The 13,614-nt window shown below is 38.4% G+C and overlaps 1 long non-coding RNA gene across 1 annotated transcript in view; it reads left to right on the top strand.

The window, feature by feature from the left end:
- LOC115342900 overlaps positions 1-10,664 on the top strand; it is a 50,416-nt gene extending 39,752 nt beyond the window's left edge. The window contains exon 3 of the long non-coding RNA XR_003923946.1: positions 10,154-10,664. This is a non-coding gene — a long non-coding RNA (uncharacterized LOC115342900). The remainder of the gene's footprint in view (positions 1-10,153) is intronic.
- Positions 10,665-13,614: the final 2,950 nt, after the last annotated feature.

Genomic DNA, 13,614 nt, shown 5'->3' on the forward strand with positions numbered 1-13,614 from the left:
GAATTTATTCAGGTAAAGGAAGCCACCTGAGACATTTGACAGAAATTTAAAAGGATTAAAATACCCGCTGGAAAATTTGGAATAGGTCAAGTCATTTGGGGTTGGGCTGTTGTTTTCTTCTGTTTATAGTCCCAGTCATTTTGGCTCTTTTTTGGTGGTTTTTTGTGGTTTATAAACTTCTTATACTGGTACTTTGAGACGTCATTACCCAAGTTTTATAGAAAAGTCTATCTTTGAGGAAATTTTGACCAGGCAGACGTGGGGGGTGGGGGTGTCAGATTCCTGACCTGGAAATACGTCCTTGTAAGCTTACATGTTGTTTGCAAATCCAAGTTCTATGCAAACTTCTTTGTGCTCATCTTTGCCAAAGATCTTAAGACTGTTTGTCACTGTTTTCTTGATGGGGATGGGAGAAGTTTCAGTTAAATTTGAGGCTGGACTGAAAAATCCTGCACTGAGGATGTTGACTGGACTGATACTGCCTGTACAGCTTGGGACATGGAAATCAATGGTTCCTCTATCTGGAGGACCATCTAAAGGGAAAGCTGTCTTACTCTAACTAAGAATAAAAGGTATAGGAAGACATCAGCAAGGGAAGAGTTAGCAAGAGATACAGAAACACAAAGGAAAAGTCTGATAAATAGAAAATGTCATGAAAATGAATAGATAGACAGTAGGAGAGAAAAAGGGGAATCTGTACAATGGGAGAGAACATGGTCTGAGAAAAGTTCAAAGAAAATACTAGCTTAACCTCAGTAACCCACTCACACTGGAAGGGCAAAGAATCTCATTTAACATTTCTTAGGTTTCAGAATTCATTGTACTTTGAAAGAATACTTGATAAATTATTTAGACGGTTTCAACTGAGATTGGAAAAATCCCAGCCTGTCAGAAGCTAGGTTAAAAAAGGTTGGTGCTGTATAAATAATTTACTTCTTTAGGGAGGAAAAAAACATACAAATGCTTGCGTCTAAAGTAGAGAAGCACTAAAACTGCTGAAGCTCGCTAGCCATACAGTGAATTCAAGTCAGCACTACAAACTGAGTGCTCTTATTTAAAAGCAGAGGCTATGCCAAAGCTGAGTTATCAAAAGAAGGTCAACATTAAAGATTCTACAATTCACTGCTTTTATACATTCACCCTTTTAACACTATGACCATAGTCCAGTTTAAAAAAAAATTGTAAAAGCCTCTTTTTTCAGTTATTTCTGATAGCAACTGATTTAAGTAAAGCAAGCTTATCATATCACTATTGGGTTTTTTCTAAATTCAATAGTTTTATTTCTATAAAGCAGACCCCCTCCAGCTTCATCATAACAATCCACTGTTCTTGGCAGATAGTTCCCGTTCCAGTCAGAATTGCTTGACATTTCAAGGGAACTAGAGCAAGGGGTTGGTTTGTTTGTTTTTACATAGAGTAAGTATTACTCATTGTGTTTATTATAGTACCTTTTAAGACTAATCACCATAGTAAGAGAGGAAGGGAATTTTTTTTTTATATATATATTCTATTATGGCTTTTATTTCAGTAAGTACGAGTGCAGAATTTGGCGACAGCATGCCCTCCTACTCTGACATACCAGCACTATGTAATATTCTGAGTAATGTCACTTGAGTAATATCAGATGTATAGTGAGCACAGAAGTTGTCCCCACTGCCAGCGCAGCTTTGCTGGCTGTCATGAGACAACGCTCGTCCGCAAAGACACCGTTCCACGTGGGGCTTTTGTCCCCCATTCCTCACTGAAGTCTACAGAAAATGAGGTGACTTGGCAGCCTAGGAAGGATAAGACCCTTAATGCAGTCCTTATTTCTAACTTCTGGCCACTACAAGAGCCCTTGGATAAATAGCTAATCAGCCTGTCACTTACTTCTGTGTACCGTCAATACACTCAGTGGCAAGGATGATGAACGATATTTCTAGAAGTTTGACTGACCTGTATCAGGACCATCTCAGATTTGTGGTTAGCAAGAGAAAATAAATGCTGTAGATCTGGTAGGTGATTGATGGATTAAAGCTCTGCAGAAAGGAGGTTAGCTAGATCACAATACCTAAAAATTTAGTGTGTGCCCATATATAAAACTGGAATTCCACGTGTATGCCTCCAATTAGCTCACTAGTCACAGCTAGGATATTTGCATCTCAAAGTTGCTGTGCAAGGTCTGTCTTGATATTTGTCAGTAGAATTATTATGTGTTCCCTTTGAGAAGAAGATGTATTTAGACTTGATTTTCAAAGTATCACCACTGTGAGAGAGCATGCCAGGGCAGCACACCCTGTAATTTGGCTGACCTGTGGGGGAAGTTGGGGAAAGTAGAGTCATGACTTTATTAATTCCTGAGAAACTTAAAAGCATATGGCCCACAGCGTGACAACATCTACTGCAGGCATGACTGTGACGGAGCCTTTTGCACCCCATAACAAGAAACATGATACTTTCTATCTATCCTCAGTGCCCTCAGTATGTTTTTTTTTTTTTACTAATTCATGTAATTTCTTTCTGTGATACTGATGTGAAAAAAATTGCTTTGTTTTGACCTATTAGCCCCAAACACCTTTCAGTTCTTAGAGGCTCTAGCAATGATCTTCCTTCTTACGTCTGGGGCTTTAGCCAAGTCGAGTGGCAAATCCCTGCACTCCTCAGCTTTTGCCCAGGGACCCCTCTGGACGTTTCAGGAACTTTGGGCTGGAGCAGAGGCAATAATTTGTTATCCTGATTCTTGTCAGCTCTGAGGCCTGTATTCGGCAAAGGTACGTAATTCTCACCAAAATAGGATGTGCCTGAAACACTGGTTTTAATTTGGTATCTTTATACTCCATATTAAATCTCTTAACTGCAAGAGTTTAATGAAGAGGTGATAATAAAGGAGTTGGCAGCTTCCTCTTTTGCATTTACAATTAATATTTTTTACGTAACTAGTGGGCAGAACATAGATATATGTTCCAGGTTGTCTAGAAGCTCTGCGGATGAAGAAAATGACCACCCTCAGTTTTAGAAGCAGCATATTGATATGGTAGGTATGACAACACCTTGTAAAGTCATATGGAGTTTGCAGTAGGGAGCTAAATGGGGAACAAGAAAGTTTCCCTATTAGAGAGCTTTTTCAAAATAAAGTGGCAAAACCAGTGGAGAAAATATTGTCCACAATGGAATTCCCCCATTTTCAAAGAATAAGCTAAGTTAGTTCAAACTTACTGCAACATTGAGTTAATATTTTGTACGCTTGAAGTTTAAAAAGAAAGCAAACTTTAGAGAAATCAAGCAATTCCTTAATATTTATTGTTGATCCCTTCCAAATGAGGCTTTATCCTCTGCTTGTGATAGATCAAGGGGTTTATCAAGGGTTTGTGTATTTATTTACTATTTTTCCCCAGATTTGCCAAATGTAGCATAACAAATGGAGAAAGGTAAACAGCACTAAATAATTGTAATCAAAATGGAACAAAAAGAAATGGAGGTTTAGTTTCCTTGTTAAATTTGATGTCATTCTTTGCTTTCAGAATTAGCTGCCTAATCAGTATTTCTGCTCTTCACATTTACTTACATCAGCTACCGGAGGGAAAAAATCACTAGTGGATAAATATCACCAAGGATAAAAAAATCTATTTCAGTGTTATTTTGTCTTATATAGAGTAATAGTCACTATATTGGAAAATACTCATACGGCAAAAGAAACAAAACTCTTAAGCTCCTCTGCCTTTTATTAAAGCTAACTCAAGCTGGAGAGCAGGCTCCCTGGGGAAAGGGTTTCAAGAGTATCTGCAGATCCCTTCCCCCCAGAGCATCCCCTTGTGCTACTGGGGTACCTCTGCAAGAACAATTGAGACTCAGCCACTAATAGGAGATATGTGCAACTTTGGGTTAAATTCTCTGTGTAAAAACTGATGTAATGACACACATGGGGTGGGAAGTGTAATTTTTAAACTGGTACAATATATTACTTCATGTTCTTAATTGCTTGTTGGTTGGCAGTAGGAGGTAAGACACAGGAAGGAGATGGAAAAGGACTTTGTGGTGTGTGTTTGCAGCCTGTTCCTACAAGGTGGCTCTCACAGGGTGGGTGTCAGGAAGCATCAGTTTATCTAAACTGATGTAGCCCATCACTAACCTGGCACAGCACTGCCTTCCAGGCATCCCACTGGGGTCTGCTTCAGCGCCAGTGCCCACAGATGCCAGAGACTGAAATGGAAAAAAGGGCACCACAGCTACCAGTGTGGTTATTGGAAGCATAATCACAGGGGCTGGGCTGGGGGAGGAGTATTTAAGCTGTATTTTGTTTCTATTCTTGCATGGCTGCATAACAATTACTGACTTCTATTGAATCTCTCCCTGTTTGCTCCTTGGCCGTGTAGCTACACGGGATGCAGCACCCAGGCACGCCCCAGCATTGTTGCTCGCCTGTTCTGCACAAGTAGTGCCAAGGAGCACTGCGCGGCCGGGGCTGCCGCAGAGATGCCTGGGCAATGCTCTGCCGTTCCCTGCGGTTCCCATTTGCATCTCAATGCCAGAACTGGGCCGATGAGCTGGACTCCATCTCACTTACACCAGAGTAATAATTGATTTCAGGCCTGAGTAAGTCCATTGAGCTCAGCTGAGTTTCTCCAGATTTACACTGATGTAACTGAGATCAGTTTGTGACCTCCATGTAAGATGAAACATTATTATTAAGTATTTGTCCTTTTGTGTTCATGAAGAGCCAAGGACACGCTACTGACAGTCATATGCTAATAAGATAAGGGAGCAAAAGATGTCTGAGGAAGGAAGAAATAGTTTCAGTGCAAATCTTTTATAATTCTGAGACAAAGGTGAACAGTATTTAGATAGAAGTGGATCTGACAAACATACTATATATAGATCTAAACTTTCATTCCCATGATTTCAAAATGTTTTTTCCATCAAGTTCAAAAAATTGAGTTATCCAAATATTCACTTTTCTCTTTCTCTCATTGAACTTTGTGCTTTCATGTGAACATGCTCACCTTACTTCACAGTAATGCTTTGCTCTTCTAGTTTGAAAAAAAATTCTTTGAATACTGTATTATAACCTTGAAAATAAAATGCAACACTTTGGTAATTATTTATTGATTTGTAGTTCTATTTCCTGTTGTAAAAAAAATCTAAATTCTTTGAAATTTGAGATAAAACAAAAATTCTAGAATTTCTCTGTGAAAGAAACAGCAGTTCCTGCCTGCTGACCAAGCCTTATCCTTTCTGTGGCAGTATGTAGGTCTGTCCTGTCCAGAATACTTCCTCTGCATTGTATTGCCTTCAACTGCCATTGCATGGCAGAGATCACCAGGTCTTCCTGAGGATGGTACACCACATCCACCTGAAACTCCAGAGCTTGTTACGTTATTGGTTGCCTATGTAGAAAACAGCAGGAAGAGTATCAGAAAACGGATGTTACTCATTTTGGAAAGACTGGCTGTAGTAAGCATAGTTCAGCACCGATGTCATAGTAAGATCCAACACCTTTATCCTTCCAGGGGGGGAAAGAGGCAAAGTCCTACATCATATCACTCCAATCCCAGCTGTTGAGAATACCTGAAATGGGAGATGGGTGGATGAACCACATCAAATTGCTTGTCTGCTTGCCAACACATAGGCTGCTTTCCCTTTTGAAGTTCATCTATCAGCTTTTCACATTTCTGTTCCCCATCCTATCATTACCCAGTTCTGTGACAACCTCTTATATAGAGACTGGCAAGTGACAAACATGGCTAGGAAATAAAATGTGAAATGTTTACAGATTATATATGTATAGCTGCATAATGAGTATCTAAGAAGAAAGCACATTTCTTGGCAGAGTGGATTTAAAGAAAGTCCTACAAAGTTAAAGCCAATGCTACAAAGTTCTGTCTTTCTGCTGCCTTTCACTCTTTTCCTTCCTCTATTCTTTTTTTTTTTTTTTTTTTTTTCACTTTGTCATGAAGCAATAAGGTCAACACAGCAAGCCCAGCTCTCTATGCACTGGTTACTAGCTAAGGCTATGCCTTTGATGTTGGGAGTGGGATCTGACTTACTATATATTTCACTGAAGACTTTTTAAGGTACCATATTTTTTCAGCTAGTAAATAAAAAGAGACAATCCATGCTTTTCAAAGAATGGACATGTTTTCCACACTCACAATGGCTCTCACTACCTGACTGAAATATAATTCAGACAGCACTTGAGAAGAATTGACTTTCTAAAATCCCCACCATTGCTGCAGAGGGGCTTTGGTCCAATTTTAAATAGATATTTCTGTTCCTGGTTTTGTTCAGTTTTAAGATGCTACTCATTTTAGTGCATCTTCTTTTGCAAATCCCAGAATAAAAAGAAATGTTGCAAGTGTACAAGTCAGTGCTTTTTGAAGATAATGTATTGTAAACTGATCTCTGCATCCTTTTTATACTATAAAAGTGCTGACAGCACTTTGATGTGGAAAGGATGAGATACAGTAATCTGAGGGGCTGCTATGAAAGGAACGACATGCTTTAAGCTGGAACTATACAGAGAAACACAGAGAGTAATGACAGCTTCACACAACATCTAATTTGATTCCTTCTTTGCACCACAGTGGAATCACTAAACCACAGCCATCTGCTAATGAGCAGGGAGGCTTCTGAACAGAGGTCACCTTTCTCCCATATTTTGTAAAATTCACTCCACCCCAGTTATAAAACCATCCATTATCTCCTTTTCTTCCACGTTTTGTCGTTGGTGAGTTTACTGTCACATAGAAATCAAATCAAGAAAGGGAAAAATTAGTGCCTGCTTTTGCAATTGAAATTACTTCTAATTTGAAGTAGAAATTACTTCTATAGCTTGGGAAATCAGTTACAAATATTCCTAAAAAAAAAAAAAAGCAGACCTTCTCTCCCCCACACACACACTCCAACTAAATAACAAATGCAAAGCTGGAATACTATAGTTTCAAGCAGGAGTAACACTACATACGTGCTTGCAGATCACCGCTTTACCAGCAAGTGACCTGCTGTGTGGGATCACTTTTTGGTATTGCCCACTCAAGTTGGCAAATGTTGACTACAATTGTCAAGGGCAAGAAATTTCAAGAGCAGCAGAACTATTTGCGGTACTGGGAAATGAAATGTCATGCTCATTAGTGCACCTGTTAAGGTTTCATATTTGACTGGGTTAATGCTAAAAAGAACAAACTTCCAGATAAAGGCAAATGCTGAATTTTGAATGCTAGAGAATAAATGAATCAAGTTATTTTTATGTCTATGAATGTTAGATAGTGAAGTATTTCCTAAAGCTCAGAAATTTGTCAGATTATTAATCAGAACAAAATAAATACACTGAATTGCAAATAATGCACTGAATACCTAGTGAAAAGGCATGCTCATTAGCTGTACCACAACTTTCCTGTGCTTACATCATGCACAAAACAAATGTGACTCACCCCGAAGTATCTGTAACCATCACAAGGCACCTAAAAATTAAAAGAGTACTTGTTTCATTTTCTCAGAGTAGAGTTTATTCTTCCACCCCTAAGGTATGTGCTGTGATCCAAACAGACTGGAAAAACTAGATGTGTGGTGTCAAAGCTATGAAGATCCATAAAATAGTGATTAAGAGAGTAGATCTTTATTTACATTTATTTGAGAAGCCAGTATAGCCTTTAAAAGATTGTTTGCATAGATGCATTTGACAGATAAATTACAGAGCATTTCTTTTTATTATTATTAGGTAATCTAATTAGTTGTAATTCTAATACAACAATGAATAATTAAGTTTTTAAGTTCGGTAAGATAAAGAATGGACACACTCTGCAACCCAAAATGAGTTTAATATTTCCAGGTAAAAATATTTAGTGAATGTGTAATGAACCTGAGGGAAGCTGCAGAATCTGAATATCTCCTATGCAGAGAACAAAGCTACATGTCACAGAGTTAAGCTTAATTCTGGTGCTGCTCCCACAACCGAGAGCATAGTTTTATTCCTTGGAACTTGGGAGTACCTGCGAATGCTATGATTTATTTCTTTTATGCGTGTTTTATAGTACTTTCTCATACTTATCTTCATTCACACAGATCCGTACAACTCAGAAGTAACCACAGCTGGCTGGCTGCACACTTGATCTGAACAACATCGTCTAGTTTACTGCATTACTGCCCTGGCACAGATCTTATCACATCACAAGCCTTTCACACTTACTTATCAGGCTGAAAGGCTCTGTGTAGTGTGCAGGTAGAATTCAAAGTGCTGGCTTTGACCTCTAGAGCTCTCAGTGGCCTAGGACCTGGCTGGAAATCATCTGTTGTTTAAATTGAGATATACCTGAGAAAACTAGATCACTTTTTAAAAGAGAGCTATTAGTTGGCTATTTTGGAGACCATGCCTACTATTTAAACTTCCTGCTTCTGTAGTACATGAAGTCCTGAGCTGTTCCTGTGACAGGTTATTGAAAATTATTTAAAGCAATTATTTGCATCTGTATGCTTTTTAATTTCATTTATAAATTTCAGCTTATGGCCAACCCTTGCAACGGGATGGAGAGAAAGACATAGAACTACCCCAAATTCTGTTTGTGGTCGATGTTTTTCAGGGTTAGACAATATTAGGGCAGCAGGGTGGTGTAAGAAATATTGGAGGGGAATAAATTTTGTTTGTGTAGGAGGCAGCTGTCTTGAACAAGCAGTGAGTAAGAGAGAGTGAGCAAAGCCAGGGGGTCACCAGCCCAGCAGGTGGCAGAGGACCCTGCTGAAGCCAGAAGGTGCCTCGGCTGGGCAGTGGAAAATCAGCTGAAGTGCGTGAACATGTGACTTTGATAGACTTGCACTTACACACTCCCGGCTCCTCAGTTTTGTTGTGAAATTGCCTGTGTTGCTAAACATCACAGCACGCTGCAAAGCTTACCTGTCAGTGACTGCGGTATATGGGACTGATGGGGAAACTGTCTGCCAGGACAGGGAGTTCTTCCTTTCTGTTTCATGAATTTCAATTTGTCACTGCTGTATAGGGTAACTGCTATGTAAGGCGGATGCTCTTACCTTTCATTTTAAATTATTTTCAAATAGTTTTCATTGGTGTGGAGCTCATTGATAGGAATCTGTTTCTAGCTTTCCTTTCCAGTAAGGTCTGTTACCCCAGGAGAAGACCGACCATTACAGAGAAATGAAGGGCCATGCCCGCTTCTCCTGGCTGTTCCTCTCACAAACCCAACCTCAGCCTGTCAGCCACAATCCCCAGTTCCCTTTCTCTCCCTTTCTCTTCCTTTGCTGCTCCCAGCAATGAGCTAATCGTAGCCAAATGTTTAGTGCCCATACACAAACTTGTAGCATCACTCTGATGTACACCCTTTTACTTAACCATAAAAATTGCTACTTTTCCATAGATAACTACATTCATGTACTATCAAGCAGTCACATTAGACTGAGTATCATCTTTTCTGGGAAGATCTGCAGTCCAAATTGTCCTACCTGTATATGGTAGGTAATCTGCAGTCAGTTTTGGATTATAATTAAATACACTTACAAAACTAGTTTGCAGGCTGAAGCCAGTGATTAATTTTCCACAAAACCCACTCTCTTCTCTTCTCTTCTTTTCCTTTTCTGCTTATGACTCTTCTCGTGCTCTGTGGTGCTAACAATACATTAAATTCAATTCTACACTGAATGCAAAGATTAACAAAGGGATTTTTTTTCCCAAGTGGCATCCTTTCCTGTTTTCAAGCCCTCTTTTTCTCTCTCACCCTTACCCTCTCCCTCATGGTCTCTGAATGTAAAGGCTCCTTGACAGATAAACTGTCATTTTTTCATTTCCAAATTTTGCTTTAAAAAATTCCTCCTTTGAGGATGATGAATTTACTAAATGCTGTGATGATGATTCCTCAGTTTTTCCACAGTCATGATGCTGTCAATCAACTGTTGTGTATTACTCAGAAAAACTAGTGATGACTTAATAAAAAATGCAAAAAAATTATATTGCTTCAGGTTATTATAAAAATATGCCTCTGTGAGATTTAGAGGCTATTCATGATTATATTCATGTGTATTTCATGCATTTTAGGGAAAATGCCTAATAGGCTTGTTATCTGTATTTTTATGACTCTGCTGTAGCTAAAGCTGTTCCTTATTTACTCTCTCTTTGTTCTTCACTTCATGCCATCTTTCTTCTCTGCTTAGCCACACACAAACAAACAAACAGTGCTTCCCGCTGCCTCCTGGACCGCTGCCAGCTGTCCTGATGTCAACCGGCAAAGGACAAAACCAGCCCAGCAATAAAGAAACTCGCCAAGAAGCAATGTTTTGCAGCCTCGGCAGACAGCGCATCCTCCCTTTCTTCAGAATGCCAGCAAAGATGTCCTCTGCAGGCAGAGTTCTCCATACTGGAAATATTAGAATTCAGTCATTTAGTTAACTTTCTATCATTCGGCATAAAATAAGAAAACCAAAATAAACTGTCTTTTGACAGTCCTTCCAACCAACATCTCTGGTTGCAATGCTTGGCAGAATTTTTATGTTTAGAGATTGATATACTGGTGAGTAGTTAATTGACTTACTTTTCTTAAACTGCCCCTTCCCAAATAAAAGCTCTTGGGGGCACTGTTTCATTATGAAAAGAAAGGAGAAAAGCTAAGAAAAAGATGCTTCTGTTCTCAGAATTTAATTTCCCACAACGACACACAGTGATACTACAGAGAATGACACATAAGTGATAGAAGCTTTACCAGTAAATTTTGGAGCTATGAAAACTCCTCAGTGTCAAAAATTAATAACTACATTCAAGGTAATTTATAACAGGAGCTGAGAAGCAATGGAACAATATATTAGGGAACTTACAAAAGGATTTCCAGAAGTAACAGCTCATTATAGCTATAGATAGGAGGTGGGGAAAAAATCCATATTGTTGCTAGCAATTGGTATGGTAGAAAATAACAACAGCTATTTGATTAGGTAGGGAAAAAATAGAAATACATTTTACTTCCTAGAGAATCTGTGCCTGAAAGAAGAAATTCTAAAAAGAATTGATTAACAAGACATGCTTTCTCCTGTTAATTCTTATACAAGCAAATTACCTATGATCTAATGCTTAAAAAAACCACAACAAAACCCCAAACCCTTCAACACTTACTAATGCATACTGGCAGGAACGCACAAGAAACAGAAAATCAGATCAGGTTTTCAGGAAACATTCATGTCCAAAGCCAGACTACCTTCAAATTTTAAGATGATATAAAATGAGATTTTTAAAATTACATCTATAAAGTAAACCCAGTTTAAAGCTGAGTCATAGTAGATCTGTAGGATGCCTCATCCAAGTAAGAGTTAAGGAACATGTTTTTGTAAATCTTAGTAATTTTGTTCTTTTTAACCTGTGCTCTTTTTGAGAACTACTGAATTTGAAGTGTACTGAATGGGGTGAGTATTTGTGCTTGTTTTCAGCTCTGTTAATTGAGGCGGCTGTCTGTCCTTGCTTTAACCTACTTTCTCTGCTGAAGTCATTTTGCCTTATAAGCCCCATGGAGATTCGAGACACAAAGCCAGTTTATTTCTACAGTGGTCCCACTTTGTTCAGAAATATTGCCAAAGGCTTATTTGGAAACCCTCCTCATAGGAAATAGGAACATTTGGTACTTTGCAAAGACCATAAGGACTCAACTCAAAATAGAAAATACAGTTACCAACCGTAAGATGAGTATACTCCCTCCCTTCAAATTTAATATCTGAGGAGAAAGCCCACTAAAAACAAAAAAAATTCATATTCATCAGGTATTAAAATGTGATGTGACTCTAAGTATTTATTTAATTATTGGTTAATTGCTTGATAGTTCTTATATATGACATTTTCTGATATGGACTTTACCACACATTCTGTAGCAAAATGTTAAAGGAAATTACTATTTTTGTGTATAGTTTCATGCTGCATTTTATGCCTGGAAATGTAGAAGTCTTTTCACCATGATCAAAAAGGATGGGACATTCACAACTGCATATTTTGAAAAAAAAATCTCAAATTTATACAAATTTGTAAAAAATTGAAGTACGTGTCAGTGTGCTGGAATGCCTCCTGTTAAGCAGGCTGCAGAGGTGACTGATAGAGAGTGCCACCTGTATCCAGACAGGTTTTTTGTGAGCAGTCTTCATAATTGCTTTGTGCTTTCAAAAGAGAACAGCATCATTATTTTACATGATCCTCCCCACAGCGAGGATGAAATCTATCTGTCCAGAAGGACTCCTGGGAAGCTGACAGTTTTTTGTCAGTGTTCAACTGCAGTCATGGTTTCCCCAGAAGTTTCATGAAGTAGATACTTTACCAGTAAGAGGACAGCGAAGAAGTATAACCATACCAGCAGCTGAGCAGCTGAATTTCCTACCCTGGGTAGCTGAGAGGAGCTGTGCATGGCCATAGTGGTGCAGGGAGGAGGCAGTGCTTGGGATTAGAATTTAACCTTGCAGTGGAAAATAAGAAATCTGTTCCTTGAGTGCAGTAGGATTCTGCCCTTCAGAAGATCCTGCCCATGTCATCATACAGTCTGTTTCGATTTAGACCATAAAGCAAATCTGTTCTGGTATTCCTATTAATAGTTTTTTACTTGTTACTTATAGGAGGTCTTCATCAAAACAATAATGCAATTAGTTTGGCATTACTCCATTAGCTGTGCCCTGGTGCTTGCAGATCTTCTGATCTGCAGGCCATAATGATAACTAAATCATCAAATAACAATAAAGTATTCTAGATCCTAAAGTTGCTATATCATAGCCCTTTGGAGAAATACAGCCATATGCCATAGGAAAACCAGTGCCCATTTTTAGCACAAGTAATACCGAGATACAAATCACATCACACAGAGTCAGAGTTAATTAAGTCAGGCACCTACTGTTTGCCTATAGTTTGCAACAGCTATTAATTTGAAGGTTTGCTATAGCACTAAGAAAAGATAATTAACAAATGTAGCATTTCATGACATGATGAACACATTTCTAAAGGGGCTTGTTATGGTGACTTCTTCTGGATAACACTGTTCTCAGTAAAATTTTAGACAATATACCATAGTAATTTAAAGGGAAAAAAATGTTGACAGATCTTACATGTGTCTCTAGGTAAAGTGGGAAAAGGCCAAGAGCTCCTACTGTTGAATATACAGGGTGCAAAACCACACTGCAACTAGTAAAACTATCAAAGGAGCATCAACATTTTGGCATTTGTTTTTGTTATTTTGAACACATAATTTTTCCAATTTCTGTGAATTTGTTTTTATAATATATACATTTTTAAACATGACAGAAACTTTATCTTTTGTTTAAAATCACATGAGATTCATTGCAAGCAGTCACTAGCTCCAGTCACACAATACCTTTCCCTCTGCATTGCTGAAGAGATGAAAGATGAACACAACATCCAAATGCCAGTTCAGTAGCTGAGAAATAGTTATGCTAACTTGTCCTGTAGTTAAAGGCTTGACTGGCTGCTTCTGCTCGATGAAATAATGATAAAAATACAGCAGAAAAGTGACAGAAGGAACAGGGGGCTATTTTTTTTTTAATTGTTGTGAAAGACAAACTATGGGAAGAACACATATTTTCCATTTCTAGCTTGGAAAAGCAAAGGTGAAGAATGGTCTAACCATCTAGCCACGTTTTTAGAAGCATGTAACAATTAATTCA

The sequence above is a fragment of the Aquila chrysaetos genome, chromosome 6, assembly GCF_900496995.4.
Source record: "Aquila chrysaetos chrysaetos chromosome 6, bAquChr1.4, whole genome shotgun sequence".
Classification (NCBI taxonomy): Eukaryota; Metazoa; Chordata; class Aves; order Accipitriformes; family Accipitridae; genus Aquila; species Aquila chrysaetos.